The sequence below is a fragment of the Cupressus sempervirens genome, chromosome 11, assembly GCF_028749045.1.
Source record: "Cupressus sempervirens isolate cs-2001-9-10 chromosome 11, ASM2874904v1, whole genome shotgun sequence".
Classification (NCBI taxonomy): Eukaryota; Viridiplantae; Streptophyta; class Pinopsida; order Cupressales; family Cupressaceae; genus Cupressus; species Cupressus sempervirens.
Window position 1 is genome coordinate 449,344,569 of NC_143128.1, and position 9,512 is coordinate 449,354,080.

A 9,512-nucleotide genomic window follows, 5' to 3' on the forward strand; every position below is an offset into this window, starting at 1 on the left:
ATAAATACAACATCATATATAAAAGTAATCTAACATGCAAATAAAAGCATAAGATAACATCATCTAACATATGCTAATCATCAATGAAAAAGGATACATATCCACCATCATGAAGGACACATCAGCCACGATGTCTCAATGAATCTCAAAATGATAAGAGTGGAAAATACACTACCACTCGACCGCGTGGTACCTAAGTGGTCCACTCCCACCGTGCTAAGGAGATAATCTCAAGTCCCAAACAGGCTATCAAAATCACATAGCACATATCTCTATAAGTCCAAGAACCCTAAAAGTATACTAACTCAAAGGTTCCAAACACAAAATCTGACATCTAATCCCAGAGGCACACAATGACATGTAGGAACCTACTATGCAAGCGAGAAAGTGTCATCGCAATTATCACGTACAAGTTACCCTGGCAGTTAGCTAAACTCCACGGGTCCATACTAATTTCATGCGGCCACTAGTATCCTCTCATACTGACGAGGCATACTACGGAATGCAAGGTTGCAACCATGCATCTCACTACTCCCATCCTAGTCTGTACAAGCACTCAAGGCATGGGCAAGAACAAAACACTTATCTTTTTAGGTTCATTCAGTTAGTATTAGGTGTGAATGTTATCACTTATTAATCCAACTTACAATGAGTTACCTTGGCAGCCTCTTAGGGCCTCGGCCCCCATTGCAAGCCACTTCCCATCACTACATGCAGATATCCTACCCTAATGCTCACGGACTCAAAAATCTCAAAATCACAAAAGATAATCCATAAAATCATCAAATATGCACAAAAGCATCAAATCTCCATGAGCTAACATCCATAGAAAATCATGAACACAACAGCTCTCTATTGGCAACTGAAGTATCACTGATAATCAAATATCCAATGGTTCTTAATAACCAAAAAATATATATCTCAATCATACTGATCGAAGACTCCAAAAATGGTTGAGTCAAACATGTCACAACATGACATCATCAAAATAAATCCACATTACAGTCCCATCATGGCGACTAGAAAATAAACCAAGGATAACTGATCAATGACCAAAAATAATGGTTAAGTCAAGTGTCTCATACATAAGAATCTCAACTATAACAATCAGTAATCACAACCAATACATAGAGCATTCCATCACATAACCATGGTTGGGTTTATAAAGATCGAGATTAAAACATCATCATGTCACCACAATCACATAACCCCCAAGCCTCTGGTAGACGTCCTATATTGGTCAACACTAGTCAACCCAAAACCCAAAACAATAGCATAAAGAATACACAATGCAAACACATGTTTTGGTTTTACAACTTGAATTTAAATGTAGAGATCTCAGTTTAAGTTTCCAAGTCTGAAGAATGAATGGAGGAACACATATATTGTTTTTGGATAAATAAAAGTTTTCCTTAACAGAACTAAAAATCCATTTTCCAATTAATAACATTTGTTCGATACATCCCCCACCCAACTATCAATTCCTTATTAAGCATTTAAATTATTAAATAGTTGAAAGTTATTAAAGAGTCACCTTATGAAAATAAACTTTCAATATAAATCATTTATCAAATAATAATACCTTAAATTTATAAATAACATATTTACATATTACATATATATATATATATATATATATATATATATATATATATATATATATATATATATATATATATATATATATATATATATATATATATATACACATACATACATACATATGTAAATATATTAATACGTTTTCATAAAATCGATTTAACAATTTCGATTGACTTCATATTATATAATAATGAGAAATCGATTGTTTATAAACGTTTTAACATAAACGTTTTTTCCTTGCGTCACATTAACATTAATAACCCCCAAAACACTTGCTACGGTACACAGTACCTGTGGTCGCAGGCACTGCGCCGACAACGGGTACGTAGTACCCCTGTCGCCGCAGACCTGCGACGACAGGTCTCTGCCTTCCGCTGGCGCGGGGTACGAATCGTGCCCATGGCATATAATATATATACTTTTTTCATGCGATATGAATCGCGATGCAATTTAATAAATTTTCCATTGCAATTTTATCAATCGCTCAATTCGGTGCATTATATACATAGGTATATATATATATACATATATGTATCAGTATATATATATATATATATATATTTGAATTTTATAATTGTTTCATAATAAATGTATACATATGCATATATATATATATATATATGTATGTATGAAGATCTGAACATATAACCATGTATGTCTCTTTTTCCACAAGATTATATCTACAAAATATTTGCATTATAAAATGCATATAAAATTCTCCAATAAAATTAATCTACCCATATTGAGAATGCATATAAATATGAAACTTCTCAGAAGACATATGGAAGACACGAAGAAGACATGGAATGCATGATGCGAAAATAGCATAAGTAAAATCACAAGAATCTACCTGGATTCTGATGCTAAATCACTCTTCCTCAGAAAATCTGCAGAGCAAGCTCCTCCCTTGTTCAGAATTCTCGAGTCCTCCAATGCTCCAATTGCTCTCCCAACACTATGTCTAAGCTTCTATGAATGCCTGAATATAAAGAGCTTTCAAGAAACATCTAGAATGCTTCTAGAAATAGCTGGAAGGTGTCACCAACTAAGCATGGGTCTTTTCCAACCTTCAAGATGACCCATAGGGTTGTAGACACCATGTGCTTAATTGCTGCACTAACCCCCATGTTGTTGACACTTGAGAAATAGAGAAGTGCGCTAACTCCTATGCAAACTTATAACTCCAATTCACTTTTTATATAATTTCTATTTAAATATTTATAACTTTCATTTTAACTTTTATAACTTTTATTATTATTATTTATTTATTACTTTATTATTATTATTAATTTTAATTTCTAATTTCCTTTTATTTAATTCATTTTTCCTCAATAATTCACATTTAATTAATTATAATCACAATATCAAATAACATGATATTTTATATTAATTTTCTCAAATAATGAATTTATTAATTAAATCTATTTATTAAGACTTAATTAATAGAAAATTCACCATAGACCTCCAAGATAAAATATGAAAACCCATCGTAGAGCAAATCACTCAAAATCAGTCTAAAGGGTTAACATCACGAATTATGTCATCCGACACATTCGACGGGTAAAATATCTAGATACTTGTCCTACCTCACTAGGACAATTGGTTTAAAGGTTTGGGATTTGGACTTGAGAATTTATCTCCCTCCTCTTATCATTAAGATAGTATAATATGGTACGCTCATCCTGGCAATTCAAGGAAGTCGATACCCGGTACCTGTAACCTGCAGAAAAACCATGCATGTACATACAATATATATAATGCTAAGCTAAACAGACAATGGCAGGAAGTGGTGCATCGTGTAGATCCCGACTAAGCAAGTGACTACGACTCCCTTCCTTAACCACATCAGAAATGCCATACAATAAGAAAACACGCACACCATACACATGCAAGTATGGGGTAAGTATCCATAATAAAACACATAAGATAATAAACCATCCATCTAATCATCAATAATAATTGAAAATAGTATAATGATCATCATCTATGCATGAAATGTAAAATCTAAACGATCTCATCATATAACCACTGAATCCATAACATAATATTTGATAATGTCAAAAAAATACCACTAATTCATCAACATAAAACTAGTCTATCATAGTCTGATAATAATAACAATGTCCAGAAAAGATGTGAATGAGGGTAGGCACTACAAAGTGGGTTTCACCATGGAGGGAACTCTATAGTTAAGCTCTCTCAAGTTGGAATAGTACTGGGATGGGTGACCTCTCGGGAAGTCTGGTGCTTCACCTCTGTGACCATGAGTGCTAAGTGTTCCATTTATTCTCATGAAATATGGATTCATGTTGAATCACTACTCGTGAAACATGGGTCAATGAGTTTGACTCAAAAACTACACAATTAAATCCTGATAGCAATATCATAATTTGGCTTAGTGTGGAAATTATCTCCTATTTATCAATTGATGAGCTTAAGGGGATTTTTAATTAATGGTTTATAAGGCATGAAATTTGGTGAAGGTTTTTCAAATGGGGTTGCAAGTAGAGGTTGTTTAACCATGGAGGGAGTAGTTAAATGTGCTCAAAACGGAGTAGTAATAGGATGGGTGACCTCTTGGGAAGTCCCAGTGCTTCACCTCTATGAGAATCACCTAGATCCAATGAGTGCTAAGTGTTCCATTTATTCTCATGAGAGATGGATTCGCATTGAATAACAACTCATGAAACATGGGTCAATGAGTTTGACTCAAAAAATTCACAGTTAAATCTTGATAGCAATATCATGATTTGACTTGCTATGGAAATATTCTCCTCTTTATCAATTGGCAAGCTTAAGAGGATTTCTAATGAAAGGTTCATAAGGCACAACACTTGGTGAAGGTTTTGAAAATAGGGTTGCACGAATAGTGGGTTTAATCATGGAGGGAACTCTATAGTTAACTGCACTCAAGATGGAGTAGTACTGGGATAGGTGACCTCTCGGGGAGTCCCGGTGCTTCAACTAAATGAGAATCACCTAGATCCAATGAGTGTTAAGTGTTCTATTTATTCTCATGAGAGATAAATTTATGTTGAATCACTACTCATGAAACATGGGTCAATGAGTTTGACTCAAAAACTACACAGTTAAATCCTAATAGCAATATCATAATTTGACTTGTTGCAAAAATTATCTTTTACTTATCAATTCATGAGCTTAAGGGGATTTCTAATGAATGGTTTATAAGGCACAACATTTGGTGAAGGTTTCTCAAATGGGGTTGTAAAAAGAGTGGGTTTAACCATGGAGGGAGCTCATAGTTAAGTGCACTCAAGCTAGAATAGTATTGGGATGGTTGACCTCTAGGGAGTCTTAGTGCTTCACCTCTATGAGAAACACCATGATCCAAAGAATGCTAATTATTCCTTTTATTCTCATTAGATATGGATTCATGTTGAATCACTACTCGTGAAACATGGGTCAATGAGTTTGACTCAAAAACTACACAGTTAAATCCTGATAGCAATATCATTATTTAATTTGTTGTGGAAATCATCTCCTACTTATCAATTGATGAGCTTAAGGGGTTTTCTAATAAATGGTTCATAAGGCACAACACTTGGTAAAAGTTTTGTAAATGGGGTTTCAATTAGAGTGGGTTTAACCATGGAGGAAACTTCGTAGTTAAGTTCACTTAAGCTTGAGTAATATTGGGATGGGTGGCCTCCTGGGAAGTCCTGGATCATCACTTCTTTGATCATCACCTAGATCTAATGAGTACTAATTTTTCCATTTATTCTCATGAGATATGGGTTCATGTTGAATCCTTACTCATGAAACATGGGTCAACGAGTTTGACTCAAAAACTACATAGTTAAATCATGATAACAATATCATAATTTGATTTGGTGTGGAATTATCTCCTACTTATCAATTGATAAGCTTAAGGGGCTTTCTAATGAATTTTTTAGAAGGGAAAACACTTGGTGAAGGTTTTAAAAATGAGGTTGCAAGTAGAGTAGTTTTAACCATGGAGGGAACTTCATAGTTAAGCGTGCTCAAGCTGGACTAGTACTAGGATGGATGTCCTCCCAGAGTCTCGATGCTTCATCTTTGTGAGCATCACCTATATCCAATGAGTGATAAGTGTTCCATTTATTCTCATGAGAGATGGATTCATGAGTTTGGCTCAAAAACTATGCAGTTAAATCCTGATAGCAATATCATAATTTAATTTGTTGTGAAAATCATCTCCTACTTATCAATTGATGAGCTTAAGGGGCTTTCTAATGAATGCTTCATAAGGCACAACACTTGGCAAAGGTTTTGAAAATGGGGTTGTGAGAAGAGTGGGTTTAACCATGGAGGGAACTCCATAGTTAAGCCTGCTTAAGCTTGAGTAATACTGGGATGGGTGACCTCTCGAGAATTCCCAAATCTTCACTACTATGAGCATCACCTGGATCCAATGAGTGCTAAGTGTTTCATTTATTCTCATGAGATAGGATTCATGTTGAATAATTACTTGTGAGAAATGGGTCAATGAGTTTGACTCAAAAACTACACAGTTAAATCATGATAGCAATATCATAATTTGACTTAGTGTGGAAATTATCTCCTATTTATCTATTGATGAGCTTAAGGGGCTTTTTGATAAATAATTCATAAGGTACAACACATGGTGAAGGTTTTGAAAATGGGGTTTCCAGTAGAGTGGTTTTACCCATGGAGGGAATTCTGTAGTTAAGCATGTTCAAGTTGGAGTAGTACTAAGATGGGTGTCCTCCTGGGGAGTCCCAATGCTTCATCTTTGTGAGTGTCACCTAGATCCAATGAGTGATAAGTGTTCCATTTATTCTCATGAGAGATGGATTCATGTTGAATCACTACTCATGAAACATTGGTCAATGAGTTTGACTAAAAAACTACAGTTAAATCTTGACAACAATATCATAATTTTATATACTGTGGAAATTATCTCCTACTTATCAATTGATGAGCTCAAGGGGATTTCTAATGAATGGTTCATAAGGCACAAAACTTGGTGAAGGTTTTTCAAATTGGGTTACAAGTAGAGTGGATTTAACCATGGAGGGAATTCCATAGTTAAGCTTGCTCAAGCTGGAGTAGTACTATTGGGATGGGTGACCTCTTGAGAAGTCCCGCTGCTTCACCTCTATGAGCATCACCTAGATCCAATGAGTGATAAGTGTTCCATTTATTCTCATGAGAGATGGATTCATGTTGAATCACTACTCATGAAACATGGGTCAATGAGTTTGACTCAAAAACTACATAGTTAAATCCTGATAGCAATATCATAATTTAATTTGTTTTGGAAATCAACTCCTACTTATCAATTTATGAGCTTGAGGGGATTTCTAATGAATGGTTCATAAGACACAACACTTGGTGAAGGTTTTGCAAATTGGGTTGCAAGAAAAGTGGGTTTAACCATGGAGGGAACTCCATAGTTAACCACACTTAAGCTTGAGTAATATTGGGATGAGTGACCTCTCAGGAAGTCCTAAATCTTTACTTCTATGAGCATCACCTAGATTCAATGAGTGCTAAGTGTTTCATTTATTCTCATGAGATATGGATTCATGTTGAATCACTACTCCTAAAACATGGGTTAATGAGTTTGACTCAAAAACTACATGGTTAAATCAATGATAGCAATATCATAATTTGACTTAGTGTGGAAATTATCTCCTACTTATCAATTGATGAGCTTAAGGGGATTTCTAATGAATAATTCATAAGGGACAATACTTGGTGAAGGTTTTGAAAATGGGGTTGCAAGAAAAGTGGTTCTAACCATGGAGGGAACTTCGTAGTTAAGCATGCTCAAGTTGGAGTAGTACTAGGATGGGTGTCCTCCTAGGGAGTCTCGATGCTTCATCTTTTACAGCATCACCTAGATCCAATGAGTGATAAGTGTTCCAATTATTATTGTGAGAGATGGATTCATGTTGAATCACTACTCATGAAACATGGGTCAATGAGTGTGACTTAAAAACTACATAGTTAAATACTGACAACAATATCATAATTTGACATGCTATGGAAATTATCTCCTACTTATCAATTGATGAGATTAAGGGGCTTTCTAATGAATGGTTCATAAGGCACAACACTTGGTGAAGGCTTTTCAAATTAGATTGCAAGAAGAGTGGGTTTAACCATAGAGGGAACTCCATAGTTAAGCGCACTCAAGCTGGAGCAGTACTACTGGGATGGGTGACCTCTTAGGAAGTCCCACTACTTCACCTATGGGAGCATCACCTAGATCCAATGAGTGATAAGTGTTCCATTTATTCTCATGAGAGATGGATTTATGTTGAATCACTACTCATGAAACATGGGTCAATGAGTTTAACTCAAATAAAAATATACACTATTAAATCCTGATAGCAATATCATAATATCCTATTTAATATTCAAGTGGTGTGTATACCTAACTTTTATCATTTTGATGTGCCTCTCTAGATCATGATCCTTACCTCTATCACTTATCAACAAAATCTTATTCATGATAGCTTCTTGAAATTCCTAGATCATATTATATCCAACTGTCTATCCATAATACTTGAAGAAATGAGCATAATATTGCCTTTTCTTCTTGGATGGGCAATTTCTTTCTCAACCCATAGTAAATGCCAAATGAACTCCAAGAAAATTGACCTCTTAGGGACAAAAAAAGGTATTCTATGAGATGGCTATCTACACCCATACAACTTTATCAATGAGTATTTTGGTTTTAGAATCAAATAATCCATATTATACTCATAACCTTTATAACTAAATGCTCCTTACATCTCAATATATCCTTAATTGATGATGGTACCATTATGATGGTTCTCACAAGCATCCTTATTATCCACTATACAAAAACATCCCTAAATATAATAAAATATTCAACCCTTGCATGTGCATCCCTAAGTAGACACTGGAGCTAAATAGGTTGTCTATTCCCCTCCTCATCAATTATGGACAATTTCTAAGAGTTCCTAATCTAACTGACATTTTGGTGAACAATTAAATAGCAGAGAAGAGAATAGATCTTAAAAGACTTGGTAGTCTTCCATCTGACCAATTGATTATGAGTGATTTTCTCAATCCAATTGGTAAAGTAAAACTCCAAATAGGTTTGAGTATTTTGATTTTTCATGCACATGTACATGTAATCCAAAGGAATTTTCTATTTTTGATCCTCTTCAAATAGGTTTAGCCAAGCATAGAAGGTATATTTGAAAAAATCCATGAAAGATTCAGTATGATGGGGATCCATATTGTCAACATAAATAATCTTGTTGTTATGAACCCTATACATAAAATGAGCAATTTGGTTAGGTTAGACTTTTTGATGTTGTTATTTATGGAAACATATCAACTATATGAAGTAAGCAAAACATGAAGGTAAATTTATGGCATGTATAGTTAGAAAAATGTCTGATTGCTACATAGTTTATCTGTCAGAACAGATGAAGTTTTGATCAGTGTGGTTTACAGAGGCTATATTAGCATGTCCACACTTGAGGACAGATGGTACAAAATATGAGGAATCTATAGTCAAGTCTATAGGATAGTATAATTAGTATGGACATAGTTATGATGGATTTACGAGTTACAACATTGTACAAGCAGAATAAAGTATAATAAAGAAATGAGTAATTTTAGGTAAGGAATTATATTGTTTACAAAGTAATTACTTAACTAATTAGGGATGACATTCTAGATGTTAACCCTAAGTGAGAAAGAATTGATATTGTATTTTGATAAATCTATAAATGCATGAGGCTGACTAGACAAATATTTGACAATTATCAAGGTTAAAGGAAGATTACTAAATGCGAAGCTATGTGTGGGCTAATGAGATATTAATGATTCAAATTTTGCTATATGTTTAGAGTAATTTTTTTTGATGAGTAGAAAAGGAAATATTAGATATTTAAGATATCAAC